Source organism: Bombina bombina, chromosome 1 (genome assembly GCF_027579735.1).
Source record: "Bombina bombina isolate aBomBom1 chromosome 1, aBomBom1.pri, whole genome shotgun sequence".
NCBI classification, from domain to species: Eukaryota; Metazoa; Chordata; class Amphibia; order Anura; family Bombinatoridae; genus Bombina; species Bombina bombina.
Window position 1 is genome coordinate 1,482,725,791 of NC_069499.1, and position 20,978 is coordinate 1,482,746,768.

Sequence of the window (20,978 nt, forward strand, 5' to 3'; positions counted from 1 at the left end):
GTGTGGCTACTTGAGTGGTTATACGTTGAGCAGGTGTGTGGAGGGTATGGTAATTATATACATATACATTTATTTATTTTTATATATATATATATATGTATATATATATATATATATATATATATATAGAGAGAGAGAGAGAGAGAGAGAGAGAGAGATATTGATATATATATTTATATAAAACACAATTTCTTTTATTTTTTTTTAGCGCATCTCCGGGTTAGCGTTTTGAGTGAACGCCAGGACCTGAGTTGTTTTGTAGTGTGCCACATAGAAGTCTATTAGGGAAAGTATTTAGTGTGGCCGTGCTATCCGACCTCTAGATGTTAGCTTCTCTGAGGCTTTTGCTCAAGTACTAACATTCTAATTTCCATTTGTAATATCGAAGTAAAAATGGGATGTCTGCAGATTGCACTCTAGCGATGTTAACGAACTATAGAGCTAACATGTTTATGCTCCGTTTTTTAATCTAGGCCATTGTGTAAATATATTGGATACTTGGGTGATTTAAGAGAAAACTGCACTGTCACAATTATACTTCTATACTTCAAACTCCAAAAACTAAATCCCTAAAAATAAACCTAACACAACCTCTGACTACCAGTGCAATTAACTCTAGCTGTGACATCCAACCACTGTGAAACACTCATCAACCTAAACACCCCGCAGGACAGCCGACCTGTCCATAGTCCTGATCTCTAACACGTTTAAGGAATAGTGATTGCTAAAATTACATTAGATACAAATACAACCATCAGAACACAGTGAGAATCAACATGAGGAGGACTCTGTTGCTGATAGCCATTAGAAGTTTTTTTAAAGTATTTTTAAATTTAAATTATAATGGTTATGTGGATTGGCAGGAGATCATGTAGCTCGGAAGTGGCTACTGATGGGGTCAAAGAGAGGGGGGTTCACAAAGGGATGGGGTTGTGTGGGGGGCATTTAAAGTGGGGGTGTTTGGGGTGATTAGAGTTAAAGGACCACTCAATGCAGTAGAATTGCATTATTAGCAGGCGCATAATAAAAAGAGAATAATTTAACACCTACTCTGTTTTTTTGCCAAATTTATTATTTCTCCCATTTTCCGGCCCCCTGTATCATGTGACATATATCAACCAATCAAAGACTAGTATACGTATACCCTGTGAGCTTGTGCACTTGCTCAATAGGATCTTGTTTCCTAGAAAGTGTGAATATAAAAAGACTGTGCAAAAATTGATAATGGAAGTAAATTGGAAAGTGTCTTAAAACTGGGTGCTCTCACTGAATCATAAAAGTTTATTTTGACTTGGGTGTCCCTTTAAGGGGGTTCATTTAAAGTTGGATCAGTAACTATATTATATTTTTGTGGCAGGAGGTCATGGTTAATGTTAGATGTACAGTAATGGAAGGATTTGGTCAGTAGTTTTATGTTTAAATTTTTTTATTGAAAAAAAAAGGAATTAGTAATTTAATACAACCTGGGTGTGAGGGACAACATGTAAAGTTCATAACAATTATTATTTCCTGTGAGTCCTTAAATAATCCAGGGTGTCATTTGGATAGGAGTGATTAGAATCTATTCCAGGTTTGGTGAATTCCTTTCCAGATAGTCCATATTTTGAGACTAGAGTCAGTGGGGACTCTCGAACAGGAATTAAGTTATGTAGAAGTATTAGAGTACTTTCTATTCATCCTTTCAAATTTAAAGGACAAGAATAAGTTGAACATAAAAGCATTGGTTGATAAAGTTAAACTCAGTGAACATTATAACAGTGGATATAGAATAAGTGAATACCACCAATTCTCCAGTCAAACCAAACAAAAGAAAAAAGAAAGAGAAAAAAGAAAAAAACAGACAAATTCTTTAGGTGATTATTGGATTAAATAAGAGAGATGCCGAGATCCTTTCCTCCTGTTTGATCAAATTTTTTAATATTTCTTCCTTCAGTTGTCTTATTTAGTTGTGTGTGTCTGAAGGCCCATTGCACTACACTATCAATAAATTAATTAAATAAACTACCTACAATTATCTACAATTAAACCTAACACTACACAATCAATAAATTAATTAAATACAATACCTACAAATAAATACAATTAAATAAACTAACTAAAGTACAAAAAATAAAAAAGAACTAAGTTACAAAAAATAAAAAAATATTTACAAACATTAGAAAAATATTACAACAATTTTAAACTAATTACACCTACTCTAAGCCCCCTAATAAAATAACAAAGCCCCCAAAATAAAAAAATGCCCTACCCTATTCTAAAATTAAAATAGAAAAGCTCTTTTACCTTACCAGCCCTTAAAAGGGCCCTTTGCGGGGCATGCCCCAAAGAATTCAGCTCTTTTGCCTGTAAATAAAAAACATACAATACCCCCCCCCCAACATTACAACCCACCACCCACATACCCCTAATCTAACCCATTCTATTGGCTGTTCCGATCAGCCAATAGAATGCGAGCTCAATCTGATTGGCTGATCCAATCAGCCAATCTGATTGAACTTGAATCTGATTGGCTGATTCCATCAGCCAATCAGAATTTTCCTACCTTAATTCCGATTGGCTGATAGAATCCTATCAGCCAATCGGAATTCGAGGGATGCCATCTTGGATGATGTCCCTTAAAGGAACCTTCATTCTGTTTTAGGACGTCGGAAGAAGAGGATGGATCCGCGCTGGAGGTCTTGAAGATGGAGCCGCTCGTCATCGGATGGAAGAACATAGAAGATGCGGCTTGGATGAAGATGTTTGCCGGTCCGGATCTACTCTTCTGCCCGGATAAGATGAAGACTTCTGCCCGAAGATGGAATTCTTCAGCCGCCGCTTGGATCAAGACTTCAGCCGGAGCATGGACGTCACTCTTCAGCCCCCGCTTGTCCTTGGATGAAGACTTCGGAGGCTCTTCTGGACCGATCGGTGAACCCGGTGTGGTGAAGACAAGGGAGGGAGATCTTCAGGGGCTTAGTGTTAGGTTTATTTAAGGGGGGTTTGGGTTAGATTAGGGGTATGTGGGTGGTGGGTTGTAATGTTGGGGGGGTATTGTATGGTTTTTTTTTACAGGCAAAAGAGCTGAATTCTTTGGGGCATGCCCCGCAAAGGGCCCTTTTAAGGGCTGGTAAGGTAAAAGAGCTTTTCTATTTTAATTTTAGAATAGGGTAGGGCATTTTTTTATTTTGGGGGCTTTGTTATTTTATTAGGGGGCTTAGAGTAGGTGTAATTAGTTTAAAATTGTTGTAATATTTTTCTAATGTTTGTAAATATTTTTTTATTTTTTGTAACTTAGTTCTTTTTTATTTTTTGTACTTTAGTTAGTTTATTTAATTGTATTTATTTGTAGGTATTTATTTAATTAATTTATTGATAGTGTAGTGTTAGGTTTAATTGTAACTTAGGTTAGGATTTATTTTACAGGTAATTTTGTAATTATTTTAACTAGGTAGCTATTAAATAGTTATTAACTATTTAATAGCTATTGTACCTGGTTAAAATAAATACAAAGTTGCCTGTAAAATAAATATTAATCCTAAAATAGCTACAATATAATTATAATTTAATTTGTAGCTATATTAGGGTTTATTTTACAGGTAAGTATTTAGCTTTAAATAGGAATAATTTATTTAATAAGAGTTAATTTATTTCGTTAGATTTAAATTATATTTAACTTAGGGGGGTGTTAGGGTTAAGGTTAGACTTAGCTTTAGGGGTTAATAAATTTATTAGAGTAGTGGTGAGGCGACGTTGGAGGCAGTAGATTAGGGGTTAATAAATATAATATAGGGGTCGGCGGTGTTAGGGGCAGCAGATTAGGGGTTCATAGGGATAACGTAGGTGGCGGCGGTGTGCGGTCGGCAGATTAGGGGTTAAAAAAATTTAATAGAGTGGCGGCGATGTGGGGGGACCTCGATTTAGGGGTACATAGGTATTTTATGGGTGTTAGTGTACTTTAGAGCACAGGAGTTAAGAGTTTTATAAACCGGCGTTAGCCCAGAAAGCTCTTAACTCCTGGCTTTTTTCTGCGGCTGGAGTTTTGTCGTTAGATTTCTAACGCTCACTTCAGCCAAGACTCTAAATACCGGCGTTAGAAAGATCCCATTGAAAAGATAGAATACGCAAATGGCGTAGGGGGATCTGCGGTATGGAAAAGTTGCGGCTGGAAAGTGAGCGTTAGACCCTTTCCTGACTGACTCTAAATACCAGCGGTAGCCCAAAACCAGCATTAGGAGCCTCTAACGCTGGTTTTGACGGCTAACGCCAAACTCTAAATCTAGCCGGTTATTTTTTTAAACCTCCCATGGTGTAGCTAAAGCATGCAAAGAGACTTTTCAATGTACTTCCTTTATCAAATGTACGTAAAGGGACATTGTACACTAGATTTTTCTTTGCATAAATGTTTTTTATATGATCCATTTATAAAGCCCATCTGTCAGTGTTTTTGTAACAATGTATAGTTTTGCTTATTTTTTAATAACCAAGCCCCAAAGAGTCAGATGTATACGCGCGTTAACAGACTACCGCTGGCTCCTGTTTGTCTAATCTGTCTTTTCATACCCATGGGGAGGGGGGAGTTTCTGCTCTTTTAGTTTTCTCAGCCCCTTTAATTGGGTGCCCCAGCCTAACCTCATCAACTGTGCTAAACTGGGAGCTTAAGTAAGTTTTAAAAAGGTTTTATACTGGATTTTTATATCAGTATCTATGCATATTCTTCTTTATAGTAGTGTATATTACATGCAGTTATATGAAAATTGGTGTATAATGTCCCTTTAATTCTCTTGGTATCCTGGAAAGAAAAGTATAATTAGGTAGGCTCAAGAACAGCCGTTAATTAGTGGCTATATACCATTATATTTGCCGATGTGTTCACCTAGATGCCAAAGTCTTTGCAGCTCTGAGGTTTACTTTAACTATGTGTTTAACCCCTTTGGTTATTAATTATTAAAAATATAAGTGTAAAGATTTAGTTTCTATAAAGTACTATATAAAGTAATTTGTGTAGTCATATTTGAACGCGTTTTCTATGTATCTCTGTTTGGGCAAACAAGGTTGTATGGAAACCCTTTTGGATACTCTTATGTTCCAAACATCTGTTATTGCCTATTTTATATCTGGCCCTAATTGTCCTAAGTAGGAAGGACAGATAAGGGGGAAATTTAAAGGAACATAAAACAGTATGAACTAACATAAGTTTCTAAATATATAATGCAGCCAAAGCTTACATGCAAAATGGTTTCTGTTTTAACCCCCATTAACCCCTTTAATTTAGGCATCGTTTTGTTTGCAGCAAGCTCCCTCCGGACTAAGTGTTATCCAGGCCATAGCTTCAGCAGAATACACTTGTGCACATGCAAGTTAGGGGGCACAGTCACATGACACCTGACTAAAGCAGTGCAGATATATAATGCTGAAGCTTTCACAAAGCATGTGACATTATCCCCATGGAAACAAGTAAGCCTCTTGGCAATAAACAATAGCAGTACCTGCTGTCCCTCCTCAACCCTTCTTACTTGCATAAGTAATTATCCTCTCATGCACACTTTGTTTCATGATACCACAAGGCTTGGAGTAGGACACTGATATGGGGGGGATGGAGCATGCTACACTTGGCAACACTAAAGTGTAAGTAATTTTGCAGATTTTTGGAAATTGTATTAAAATCCTTATAAGCTTTTTTTCACACACTGTTTTACATCAGTTGATCCTTTTATAATATGCCCAGGACTCAAAATGTTTTATGGCACTTTAAGATAAAACATGACGGCGCCCATTACTTTATAGAATCTTAGTGGAATTTAGAAAACCAACAATTTTCAGAGTTAAATTACAGGAAAAGGGGACAAAATAAATAATGGAAGTGTATTATTATTATTATTATCATTTATTTATAAAGCGACAGCAGGTTACGCAGCGCTATTGCTAAGTCTTTAACTACACATAATGAAACATTTTATATTACAATATCATACTGTTTCAAATCATTTTATGGTGCACCAATAAAAACGTGATGAGAAGCACTGTATGACACTTCCCACCATTTTTTTTCTTCTGAAATAAGTCTAATGGTGAATTCTCCAGTTTTATCAGACTATTTCAACAAAACAATCTTTTGTTTCCCTAACTGTTTCTTCCAAGCTGGAATACTGCAGGTCAGGTATATTTTTGAACATGTTTTTAATACATTTTCTCTATTATAATGCTCCCTTCATACTTTCAGCTGTAATATGCAGCTTTATGTGTACAATATACACAAATGACGCAGTTTTTATGGTGTGGTTGAGGATTTGTCTGGATTTAGAAAATAATCCGTCTCTATCAGTTGAAAAAAACCCGAAACTAAATCCTTCCTTCTTAGAAAGACAATGACATTTCGAGTATTCAGAAAAGCTCAGAAATTGGCACAATATATGCTACGTTTTGTATCATCATCCTGGGAAAAATTGCAAGCTATACATAGGTAGGAAGCCCCTGTAATGCATTGCATATTTTCTGCACAAAAGACTTTAAGCCTTTGGGCATGGCAGGATTTATGCCTAGGAAAACAAGATGGTCATCTAGAGCAGTGAGGGATGAGGGCAACTTGCTAACACATTGGGGATGCAGATTAATATTTCAGAAGCCTTAAAGGGACACATAAATCAAAACTAAACTTTCATGATCCAGACAGAGCAGGCGATTTTAATCAACGTTCCAATTTACTTTCATTAACAAAATGTGCACAGCATTGTTATATTTACACCTTTTGAGTCACCAGCTCCTACTAAGCATGTGCAAGAATTCACAGAATATATGTATATGCATTTGTGATTGGCTGATGGCTGTCACATGATACAGGAGGAATTGAAATAGACATAACTTTGACATTTGTTAGAAACAAATCTACTACTCATTTGAAGTTCAGACAAAGTGCTAATGCATTGTCTTGTTAGCATGTGTTTGTTGATTATGCAAATCTAATGTAGGGCCACACATTAATTTATAGATATTGAACAAGCACACTAATAATGGATTTCCTAATAATGTATGAAGTATTTGAAGGCCATATTGTGGCCATCTGATCTTGGCCTATTCTTCATTTGTATTTCAGTTGTGTATGCAATTATGAATGTTTCTATCACATTACTCTAATGTTAACTCCTAAACTATAAATGCTAGGGGACATAGGTCTGCTGAATTTCAGTTCTCAAAATACAAAAACTTAAAAAAAATAAAAAAATAAAGGAATTATGTAATTCAATATACAATTGATCTCTTCTATACTTAATGTAAAAAAAATACAAACATTCCTTGCACAGGAAATAAAGTAAAATTTTAAATTCAATACATCCCTGTCCACAACAAACGTACAACCAAGACACAGTTTTATAATTCATTAATTCTATCCACTAAGGGGTTAAGACCATTACAGAGACATATAACACACAAACTGAGAGGCATAAACTATTCTCATATTTAAGGTAAAGGTCAACACAAGGACCAGGAAACACTTGACATGAAAAGCCATAAATACTTTAGGATGGCGAGATTTTCATTTCATTCAGGAAACGATTAAAAAGAATAATGAGGTGCTGAGAACTGGTTTGAAGGCTGAGGCCGCTAGAGGTAGATGAGAGTTAGTTGTACTTGCTTTGTTAGCGCTACACAAACGAGACATGGACGACAGATCTGTAGCAACCACTGGATTTGTATTATTTAAAATGCTTCAATCATTGATTCTCAAACTTTTTATATTTATTTATTTATTTGTATTTATTTATTTTAATGCTATTTCTGTGGTATCTTAAGGGTTTCAACAATATTCCATGATGCAAAATGTAAACACACTGATGCAAAGAGTACATATTTAAAGGTACATGGTAGTGAAAATTAAACTTTCATAGTTCTGATAGAGCATTCACTTTAAACAAATGTTCTTATTTAATTATTTTGAAATTAAGCTCCATAAGAGCATACTGAGGTAGGCTCAGGAGAGTGCACATGTTCTGAGCACTATATGTATAACATTGTGACAAGCATTGTTTCAGACACTGCCACCATAAAGTTCTCAAGACATATGCATGCTCCTGATGCAATTCTCTGTAACCACAACCTCCCCAATTACATATAACTATAACCGTTCTTTCCAAATCCACAACCTACCACTGCAGCAAATGAGCCCTACTTCCCCACACTGTCAGAAGTGTGGGCAGGCTTAGTTGTGGCACATCCACACAGCCATACAGCCAGACTCAAACATAGACAGACATACAGGTGGGTAGGATACACACATACACACAGGAAGGACATATATTCACACAGTTGGACACACACACACACAGTTAGGACACACACACACACAGGTAGAGAACACATACATAGGTAGAGACGCACACACACAGAAAGGATAAATACACACACAGGTAGGGACAGACATGTTCAGGTAAAGGACACACACACACACACACACACACACAGGTAGAGAACACATACATAAGTAGAGACACACACACAGGAATGATAAATACACACACAGGTAGGGACACACACTCACATTCAGGTAGAGGACACACACACAGGTAGATACACACACACAGGAATGATAAATACACACACAGCTAGGGACACACACTCACATTCAGGTAGAGAACACACACAGGTAGAGACACACACACGGGAATGATAAATACACACACAGCTAGGGACACATGTTCAGGTAAAGGACACACACACAGGTAGAGAACACATACATAAGTAGAGACACACACAGACAGGTAGAGAACACATACATAAGTAGAGACACACACACAGGAATGATAAATACACACACAGGTAGGGACACACACTCACATTCAGGTAGAGGACACACACACAGGTAGAGACACACACACAGGAATGATAAATACACACACAGGTAGGGACACATGTTCAGGTAAAGGACACACACACACAGGTAGAGAACACATAGATAAGTAGAGACACACACACAGGAATGATAAATACACACACAGGTAGGGACACACACTCACATTCAGGTAGAGGACACACACACAGGTAGAGACACACACACAGGAATGATAAATACACACACAGGTAGGGACACACACTCACATTCAGATAGAGGACACACACACAGGTAGAGACACACACACAGGAATGATAAATACACACACAGGTAGGGACACACACTCACATTCAGGTAGAGGACACACACACAGGTAGAGACACACACACAGGAATGATAAATACACACACAGGTAGGGACACACACTCACATTCAGGTAGAGGACACACACACAGGTAGAGACACACACACATGAATGATAAATACACACACAGGTAGGGACACACATTCACATTCAGGTAGAGGACACACACACAGGTAGAGACAAACACACAGGAATGATAAATACACACACAGGTAGGGACACACACTCACATTCAGGTAGAGGACACACACACAGGTAGAGACAAACACACAGGAATGATAAATACACACACAGCTAGGGACACATGTTCAGGTAAAGGACACACACACAGAGGTAGAGAACACATACATAAGTAGAGACACACACACAGGAATGATAAATACACACAGGTAGGGACACACACTCACATTCAGGTAGAGGACACACACACAGGGAGAGACACACACACAGGAATGATAAATACACACACAGGTAGGGACACACACTCACATTCAGGTAGAGGACACACACACAGGTAGAGACACACACACAGGAATGATAAATACACACACAGGTAGGGACACACACTCACATTCAGGTAGAGGACACACACACAGGTAGAGACAAACACACAGGAATGATAAATACACACACAGCAAGGACACACACTCACATTCAGGTAGAGGACACACACACAGGGAGAGACACACATACAGGAATGATAAATACACATCTGGGTGGACACTAAGCGCCTAAAGCTAAAAGGGACCCTTTGCTCTAATAAATTGACCCCTAGTGGTCAGAAAAGTTGATATTCAGAAAGAAAAATTATTATTAAAGCGCCAAAAGGACAAGGCTGGGTCTAAGTGAAATTAAATCATTTATTACAATGAATATAGAAAACAGTTAAAATATATATACATATATCCTGGATCCAAGATTTACAATAATTAAAACAAAATGTAAAAGCAATCAGTAAAAACAGATGTATCCAAAACTTGATTATCAGTACTTCGATTGGTTTGGAAATCTGATATGTTGCGAGTCAATGATACAAGCTATGTGTCTTAGCAGTGCTTTAAAGCAAATGGATTGAATGTTGTTTGTGGGTGCTCTTATTAACACATCAGTGTGAAATAATAAAGTGCAAACAAAGGTTAACAAAGAACAGTGTAAAGATCAGTGTAAACCTATGATGTGAACACAACTAGCAATCGTTAAATTGTGTAGTGTTAGTGTACAATGGCAAACTCCAAAAAACCTATAAAAAATAATTTAGAATATAAAAATATAAAAATAAAAATATAAAAATATAAAAATATAAAAATCCAAAAAAAGTCCAAAAAAGTCCTGAAACAAAGTGAACAGTCAAACAACAGTGGAGAATGTCAGATGTGAAAAATTAAAAAATAAAAAATGAATAAATGTACTTGTTTGTCCCAAACAGATGTAGTGGTATTCCTCCCAGTGTTTTTTCTCCCAAGTGTTAGATGTGGATAAGACTCCTAAGTGATGACCCAATCGGTCAGTCAGTGATCTGCCATATTGATCCTTTCTGTCAAAGATACAAGAACAATAATAGTGCAGACGTTTTACAAAATAGCTCCCTATCAGAGTATCACTTACCAGTCGACGCGTTTCGGTCAGGCATTGACCTTTATCAAGACTGGTTTTAGCTAATTTTTTGCTTCTTTTTATACCCTTGTTGATTTTCGTATGACCGGAAGTGCAGTTTCCCACTTCCGGTTTCGGGTGACGATCGTTAGTTAATATCGTATATGAAAGGGCTTATCTATTGGCATTTTTTATTCATAGTTTGGAATAAAACATTTGTATCTTAAATCCATATAGTTTGGTATGGTATATTTAATGTTTTCCTATGAGTTCCGATTTTCTAGTTATCTGATTGGTCGGATTTAGGGCGTGTGTTCTATGCCTTTTGCTATTGGTGGTGTATTTCAGTCTTGTGAATAGACTCCAACTACCTATTTACATGTGGGGGTGTGTATTAGTTCCCTTTTCTTATTGGTCCAATATTTCTTAGTGCCGGTTTCCATACTATTTTCAGTGTATGTTAATTGTGAATTGGATATGTTCTTTTGTGCGGTCCAGTCAAAGGTGGGATAGACATTGTGTGTCTCAGTCAAAATTGAAAAATAATGAAAAGTAAATATACATAACAAATAAAAATAAAAATAAAAATAGAAATAGCGATTAAAACAATATAAATTATATAAATATTGCAACAAGTACATACATACTTTTATACATACTTTTTACATTCTTAGCATACTTTTTACATTCTTTTATACATACTTTTTACATTCTTAGCATTTTATTTCTTCAATCTTATGCTGTATTAGACATTTTTAAAGTAGAATGACATATTGATGGTATATAGAAATTTCAATAGACCCGTGCTTTGTTGTTTTCTTATCTGTTTGAAATGGGGGGTATATGAGATACTTTTTCTTGTTGGTATTCGGTAATTTATTAATAATTCTTGTTTTTTTAAATTCTTTCTGATTATCCAGCTTAGATTTTAGCTTAAATTATAGCTTAATTTTTATTATGGCTTATATTTTTAGAGGACTGGGTTAATGATTCTTCTCTAATATATTAGATGTTCTTTCTATTGTGTGTATTGGGTATAGTGGGTTTTTTGTTGGAAATCTGTATATACCCCTTTATTAGGTATTAGAGGGCCGATCGTAAGGGCCACTTGGAATGGGATTAAAACCCCATGTCTGGTTGTATCTATGTGATTTCTTTTTCAGAAGTTATCAAGTGGGGAAGGTCTCACAAATAGACCATAATCATCAAAGCTAATATATTCATTAGAGTTTCTGAATAAACTATAGGCGAAATCTTTTCCCTTCTCTGATGTTGTTATATATTAGAATCTATAAGTGTTCTCAATGTGAGCTTTTTATAGTTATCATCATATCTGTATGATGGTAAATATCAATGCGGTGAATTGGTCTTTTTAATGGGCCAATGTTAAATTAGCAATCTGATATATTTAATATATTTGATATATTTGATATATTTAACTAGTTACCACATTCAGGGGCTAGATAGACAGTTTGAGAGACAAGTTTAGAGATGATATATAGAGGGAGAGGGATTTACACTTAGCTTCTGATGTTTATTCATCTGTACTTTCATTCTCTCAAGGTGGGATATATGTGGCATTATTCAGGATTTTTTCTTTTCTATAGTTATAATCCTCTTAGTGATGTTCTTCTTCTTATGATGAAATGTTTTGTTTTCTTAAGGTAGTCAAATTCTCTTACTTGGATATGAGCAGAAATGTGGCCGGGGACAGTTATATGTATGAGAGTTTCCTAGGAAGCTCTTAATTCCCTGAGGTGTGTTGTCTGGAGGGTCACTCTGGTCCTTCTCGTTTCCTCTGGTGTACTCCCATAGCTTTACTAGTTTAATGTTATCCTTAGTTTAGGTTCAATAGATGAGACAGGTCCTCTTTATTATTCAAACCTCTAGGGTGGAGGGAGTCAAGGCGAAATATCCATTTTGACTCCTCAGTGAGTAATTTTTTCTCCTGGTTTCCTCCTCTCCAATCCCTGGGAACTTTTTGTATTCCCATATATGTGAGTGTTTTGATGTTTCCTTGATGTTTTTCTGAAAAATGTTTGTATAATGCGGTCTCTTTATTGAGTTTTTCGATACATAACAAATGTTCACGTATCCTATCTCTCAGTGGTCTGGACGTTTGTCCCACATATTGGAGACCGCATGGGCATTCGAGGAGGTATATGACGTCCTTATCTTGACACTTTATTAGTTCTTTGATCTTGTATTTTTCTTTATTATTGTGTGATTGGAACATTGTGGATTTTTTGCCACATTTGCATGCCTTGCATGTGTGACAGGGAAAAAAACCTTTTATTGTTTTCCCAAATACATCTTTTATTCCAGATTTTTTGACCTTTTTGATGCTTGGTGCTAGTTTGTTTTTCAGGTTATTTGTTCTTCTGTATACGAACTTTGGTCGTTGAGGAAGTTTTTCTCCTAGGATGTCATCGTCCTTCAATATGTTCCAATGCTTCCTAAAGATGTTTTCGATAACCCTACTGTTTTCACTGTATTCTGTTATTAATGGTATATCCAGGATTTCGTTGTCATTATTCCCACTGGATTTATCCTTGTATTTGGTTAGTTCTTTTCTTTCAATTTTTCGGACCTCTTCTATCTTCTGATCCAATAGATGTTCGTTGTAACCTCTCTCGATGAATTTAGCCTTGATTAACTGGGCTTGTTCCTCCCATTTTTGTGGATCTGAGCAGTTTTTCTTCATCCGTAGAAGTTGTCCCTTTGGGATGTTTGCCTTCCAATTTCTGTGATGACAACTGGTTTGGTGGACATAATTGTTGCTGTCCACCTGCTTAAAGTGAGTTGATGTTTCGATGTTATTATTCTTTATTTCTATTTTCAGATCTAGATAAGTAAGAGATTTTTGACTACATTCGTATGTAAACTGAAGATTTACTTCATTCTGGTTCATCACCTTGAAGGTATATTCAAGATCTTCTTGTGTTCCTCTCCACACAAGTATGATGTCATCGATATAGCGGCGATAGAGGACCAGATCCGCGCCTGCAGGACATGACTCCCAGAAAATTTCTTCCCACTTGGCCATATAGAGGTTGGCATAGCTCGGCGCGAACCTGGTCCCCATCGCCGTCCCACATATCTGTCTGTAGAATTTCCCTTCGTTGCTGAAGTAATTGTGATGTAGAATATAGTTTATACTTTCTAGTATAAATTCACATTGTCTTTCTGGGATCTCTTCCTCTCTCTCCAGGTAAAATTTCACAGCTTTCAGTCCTTCCTCATGGGGAATACTTGTGTATAACGCAGTAACGTCACAAGTTGCCAGGATGTAGTTCTCTTCCCAACTTATATCCTCGAGTAGATTGATTATTTGAGTAGAATCCCTTATATATGATGGGCGTTCTCTGACAAGCTTCTGGAGATGTCTGTCCACATACTCCGACAGATTGCTACTTAAAGACCCTATCCCTGAGATTATTGGTCTTCCAGGGGGGTTGTTCAAACTTTTATGAATTTTGGGGAGGTGATATATTATCGGTGTCTTTGGAAATGTTACATTTATGTAATCATACTCTTTTTCATTCAGAATATTCTCTTCTTTTGCTCCCTTCAAAAGGTTTGTCAGTGTTTTTTTGTATAGATTAACCGGGTTTTCTTTCAGTTTTTCATATGTATTTTGGTCACCCAGAATCCTCTCCATCTCCTTATTGTAGTCTGTCTTATTCATTACCACAATCCCACCGCCCTTATCAGCCGGCTTAATGATGAGATTGTGGTTATCTTCCAACTTTTTAACGATTTCGATTTGTTTATTCGATAGGTTTTTGTTTTTCAATTTGAGCTTCTTGTTGTCTATATCTCGTATCTCTCTACATACTACAGTCTCGAATGTTTCGAGTGCTGTCCCTTTGTATGTCAGAGGGTAGAATGTAGATTTTGGCTTCAAGTTGGTGTGTTTGTAGCCATCCATTTGTTGAGTTTGAGTATATCCTTGAAAACCATAGCCCATCCTTTCCAAAGGTGATTTCAGAAAAAATCTTTTCAGAGTTAATTTTCTGATAAATTCTTTTGTGTTTATGAATGTCGTGAATTTATCCAGACATTTAGAAGGGGCGAAAGATAAGCCCAATTTTAGGATGGATCTTTCCTCTTCGTTCAATTTATGGGAACTTAGATTGAATATCCCTTTCTCAGAATCAACACCTGTCTGGTGATTTATTTTATTTGTAACTTTCTTTGTCTTTAGGCCTCCTCTTTTTCCTCTATGGGTCTTGTTTTTACCCGTGTGGAGGATTGGTTTTGTTCTCCTTTTTTGTGGTTTTGGAGTTCCAATTCTAAAAAAGAAGAAGTGGAGGATGAGGAGTGTTGTAATGCTGGTGTATCTGTTTTTATTTGGTTATTTGATCTATTCGTTCCAGTCCTCTTTTCTCTGGTTGTTGGTTGTCCCCTTAGGGATTTGGTCCATTCCTTTTCTCTCTCATTGAGAGGCTCTTCTCTTGGACCTTGTTGTCTCCTTTCACGTGGGGGGGTCTCATAGATATTTGTATTTCTGAAGCTTTGTTCTTGCATTTCTCCGTAGGTAGATCTTCCAACGAAGTTACTCCTCTGCTGGTAATTATTATTGTTTCTTCGTTGATATCCCCGCTCCTGATAGTTTTGGTATCTCCAATTTCTTTCCGGGTAGTCGGAATCTCTCCAATATGCTTGTGCAAATCTCCCTCTATAATACCGTTCTCTTCCTCTTTCATCGAAATTATTTGTATAATAATCTCTTCTCTCTCTTCTATGGTCAGAGTGGTTAGTACTTATTCTGTTATTGTTGTATGGCCTTTCATATAGATTCTGTCTACTAGGTGCATATTGCCCCCTATAGTTATTTTCAAAGTGTCTTTGTCTCTTATTGTAGGTGTGAGCATTATAGTCATTCCTATAGTTAGTTTGTCTCGAGTTGTGTTCTGATTTGTCATTATGGTATTCTGACATATTGTTCCTATAATGTGGTGTGTATTGCTGTCTTTCAGGGTCTTGGAAGTTGGTTTTATCTTTCTTAGTTTTATTGTATGTCACTGTTGTCCATGTGTTAGATTCATTCTCTTCATTGTGGGTATCGGTATTTTCCCCATTTAAATTTACTTTTGATTCAGAGTCACCCTTTTCTTCATTATTTATCTTTTCTAATTCCCTTATTAATTTCTTAGTTTTCTTTTTTGTAATATCTTCCTTTATTTTAATTACTTTTTTCACTAGACTTTCTTTCTTATGTGCAATCTCTTCACATTCTAATCCTGAACTTTCTAAGTTCAGAATAATGACTTCATTTTCCTTAATGTCTAAGTCAATCTGTATGATTTGTGTTTCTCTGTGCTCTATAATTAGCTTAATCAGCTGTTGTGAAGTTTGTAATAATGTATTTTTCCATTTTTCAGCAAGAGTATCTGAGATTGGAAAAGCACACTCTTTGTGCACTAATAGCCCTTTTGGAATAATCTTTAATTCCAAACATTTTTGGAGAAAAGTTATCTCTCCTTTGTATTTCACCTCAGAGATGAGTAACTTTTCTAATTCTTTAAAGATTAGATGTATATCTATGGTGTCATCTTCAACATCCAACATGTGCTCTTCTTTTCCTATGTCTGTGATATTAATATTTATTGGCTGCCTCAGGCTTAAAAAGGAGCTCATAGTGTGATATAAAGAAATTGCAAAAGGCTGCTCTGTGTTTGCTAGGATGATGAATACTGTATCTGGGTGGACACTAAGCGCCTAAAGCTAAAAGGGACCCTTTGCTCTAATAAATTGACCCCTAGTGGTCAGAAAAGTTGATATTCAGAAAGAAAAATTATTATTAAAGCGCCAAAAGGACAAGGCTGGGTCTAAGTGAAATTAAATCATAAGAAGAAGAACATCACTAAGAGGATTATAACTATAGAAAAGAAAAAATCCTGAATAATGCCACATATATCCCACCTTGAGAGAATGAAAGTACAGATGAATAAACATCAGAAGCTAAGTGTAAATCCCTCTCCCTCTATATATCATCTCTAAACTTGTCTCTCAAACTGTCTATCTAGCCCCTGAATGTGGTAACTAGTTAAATATATCAAATATATCAAATATATTAAATATATCAGATTGCTAATTTAACATTGGCCCATTAAAAAGACCAATTCACCGCATTGATATTTACCATCATACAGATATGATGATAACTATAAAAAGCTCACATTGAGAACACTTATAGATTCTAATATATAACAACATCAGAGAAGGGAAAAGATTTCGCCTATAGTTTATTCAGAAACTCTAATGAATATATTAGCTTTGATGATTATGGTCTATTTGTGAGACCTTCCCCACTTGATAACTTCTGAAAAAGAAATCACATAGATACAACCAGACATGGGGTTTTAATCCCATTCCAAGTGGCCCTTACGATCGGCCCTCTAATACCTAATAAAGGGGTATATACAGATTTCCAACAAAAAACCCACTATACCCAATACACACAATAGAAAGAACATCTAATATATTAGAGAAGAATCATTAACCCAGTCCTCTAAAAATATAAGCCATAATAAAAATTAAGCTATAATTTAAGCTAAAATCTAAGCTGGATAATCAGAAAGAATTTAAAAAAACAAGAATTATTAATAAATTACCGAATACCAACAAGAAAAAGTATCTCATATACCCCCCATTTCAAACAGATAAGAAAACAACAAAGCACGGGTCTATTGAAATTTCTATATACCATCAATATGTCATTCTACTTTAAAAATGTCTAATACAGCATAAGATTGAAGAAATAAAATGCTAAGAATGTAAAAAGTATGTATAAAAGAATGTAAAAAGTATGCTAAGAATGTAAAAAGTATGTATAAAAGTATGTATGTACTTGTTGCAATATTTATATAATTTATATTGTTTTAATCGCTATTTCTATTTTTATTTTTATTTTTATTTGTTATGTATATTTACTTTTCATTATTTTTCAATTTTGACTGAGACACACAATGTCTATCCCACCTTTGACTGGACCGCACAAAAGAACATATCCAATTCACAATTAACATACACTGAAAATAGTATGGAAACCGGCACTAAGAAATATTGGACCAATAAGAAAAGGGAACTAATACACACCCCCACATGTAAATAGGTAGTTGGAGTCTATTCACAAGACTGAAATACACCACCAATAGCAAAAGGCATAGAACACACGCCCTAAATCCGACCAATCAGATAACTAGAAAATCGGAACTCATAGGAAAACATTAAATATACCATACCAAACTATATGGATTTAAGATACAAATGTTTTATTCCAAACTATGAATAAAAAATGCCAATAGATAAGCCCTTTCATATACGATATTAACTAACGATCGTCACCCGAAACCGGAAGTGGGAAACTGCACTTCCGGTCATACGAAAATCAACAAGGGTATAAAAAGAAGCAAAAAATTAGCTAAAACCAGTCTTGATAAAGGTCAATGCCTGACCGAAACGCGTCGACTGGTAAGTGATACTCTGATAGGGAGCTATTTTGTAAAACGTCTGCACTATTATTGTTCTTGTATCTTTGACAGAAAGGATCAATATGGCAGATCACTGACTGACCGATTGGGTCATCACTTAGGAGTCTTATCCACATCTAACACTTGGGAGAAAAAACACTGGGAGGAATACCACTACATCTGTTTGGGACAAACAAGTACATTTATTCATTTTTTATTTTTTAATTTTTCACATCTGACATTCTCCACTGTTGTTTGACTGTTCACTTTGTTTCAGGACTTTTTTGGACTTTTTTTGGATTTTTATATTTTTATATTTTTATATTTTTATTTTTATATTTTTATATTCTAAATTATTTTTTATAGGGTTTTTTGGAGTTTGCCATTGTACACTAACACTACACAATTTAACGATTGCTAGTTGTGTTCACATCATAGGTTTACACTGATCTTTACACTGTTCTTTGTTAACCTTTGTTTGCACTTTATTATTTCACACTGATGTGTTAATAAGAGCACCCACAAACAACATTCAATCCATTTGCTTTAAAGCACTGCTAAGACACATAGCTTGTATCATTGACTCGCAACATATCAGATTTCCAAACCAATCGAAGTACTGATAATCAAGTTTTGGATACATCTGTTTTTACTGATTGCTTTTACATTTTGTTTTAATTATTGTAAATCTTGGATCCAGGATATATGTATATATATTTTAACTGTCTTCTATATTCATTGTAATAAATGATTTAATTTCACTTAGACCCAGCCTTGTCCTTTTGGCGCTTTAATAATAATTTTTCTTTCTGAATGATAAATACACACACAGGTAGGGACACACACTGACATTCAGGTAGAGGACACACACACAGGTAGAGACAAACACACAGGAATGATAAATACACACACAGCTAGGGACACACACTCACATTCAGGTAGATGACACACACACAGGTAGAGACAAACACACAGGAATGATAAATACACACACAGCTAGGGACACACACTCACATTCAGGTAGAGGACACACACACAGGTAGAGACACACACACAGGAATGATAAATACACACACAGGTAGGGACACACACTCACATTCAGGTAGAGGACACACACACAGGTAGAGACACACACACAGGAATGATAAATACACACACAGGTAGGGACACACACTCACATTCAGGTAGAGAACACACACACAGGTAGAGACAAACACACAGGAATGATAAATACACACACATCTAGGGACACATGTTCAGGTAAAGGACACACACACAGAGGTAGAGAACACATACATAAGTAGAGACACACACACAGGAATGATAAACACACACACAGGTAGGGACACACACACATTCAGGTAGAGGACACACACACAGGTAGAGACACACACACAGGAATGATAAATGCACACACAGGTAGGGACATACACACAGGAATGATAAATACACACACAGCTAGGGACACATGTTCAGGTAAAGGACACACACACAGAGGTAGAGAACACATACATAAGTAGAGACACACACACAGGAATGATAAACACACACACAGGTAGGGACACACACACATTCAGGTAGAGGACACACACACAGGGAGAGACAAACACACAGGAATGATAAATACACACACAGGTAGGGACACACACTCACATTCAGGTAGAGGACACACACATAGGTAGAGACACACACACAGGAATGATAAATACACACACAGCTAGGGACACATGTTCAGGTAAAGGACACACACACAGAGGTAGAGAACACATACATAAGTAGAGACACACACAGGAATGATAAACACACACACAGGTAGGGACACACACACACACATTCAGGTAGAGGACACACACACAGGTAGAGACACACACACAGGAATGATAAATACACACACAGGTAGGGACACACACTCACATTCAGGTAGAGAACACACACACAGGAATGATAAATACACACACAGGTAGGGACACACACTCACATTCAGGTAGAGGATACACACACAGGTATAGACACACACACAGGAATGATAAACACACACACAGGTAGGGACACACACTCACATTCAGGTAGAGGATACACACACAGGTAGAGACAAACACACAGGAATGATAAATACACACATAGGTAGGGACACACACTCACATTCAGGTAGAGGACACACACACAGGTAGAGACACACACAAACATGAAGGTTATCACTCTCTGGATTCGTAAAGTGGTTTATTGCACACGCAAAACTATTGTGATGTTTCGGGGATCTCACCCCTTCCTCAAACAAAATGCAAATGATAGTGAATACACATTATATAGTTTAAAAACCCCTTCCCCGAAAATGAGAATAATTGCCTTACAATCAATTAACCAATCTGAATATTATAACACAAATATATAAATAGATATACAATATCGGCAGCCGGTTCCATAGAAAGTATTGGAAGTCGTTATTTTATACCAGGTTTCCAATGAAAGCACAAACCGTTAATACTGTCGGAGGCTGCTCAACTAGGTGTACAAGAGGAAAAATAAGTTTTTGGAGTTCTTTTTTCCATTGGGATATTAAATGTGTCAAACAATGCAAGTGTTTCACTTCATACATTTATTGCTATGTGTAATATTTATTGCTGGCCCAGTTATAGGACCAGTTAGAGTCATGTTCCTATTTAAATACCAATATAATCAATCACATACCTCCATAATTCCAATAAGGCCTATGCCTAGGGCAGCAATAAATATTATA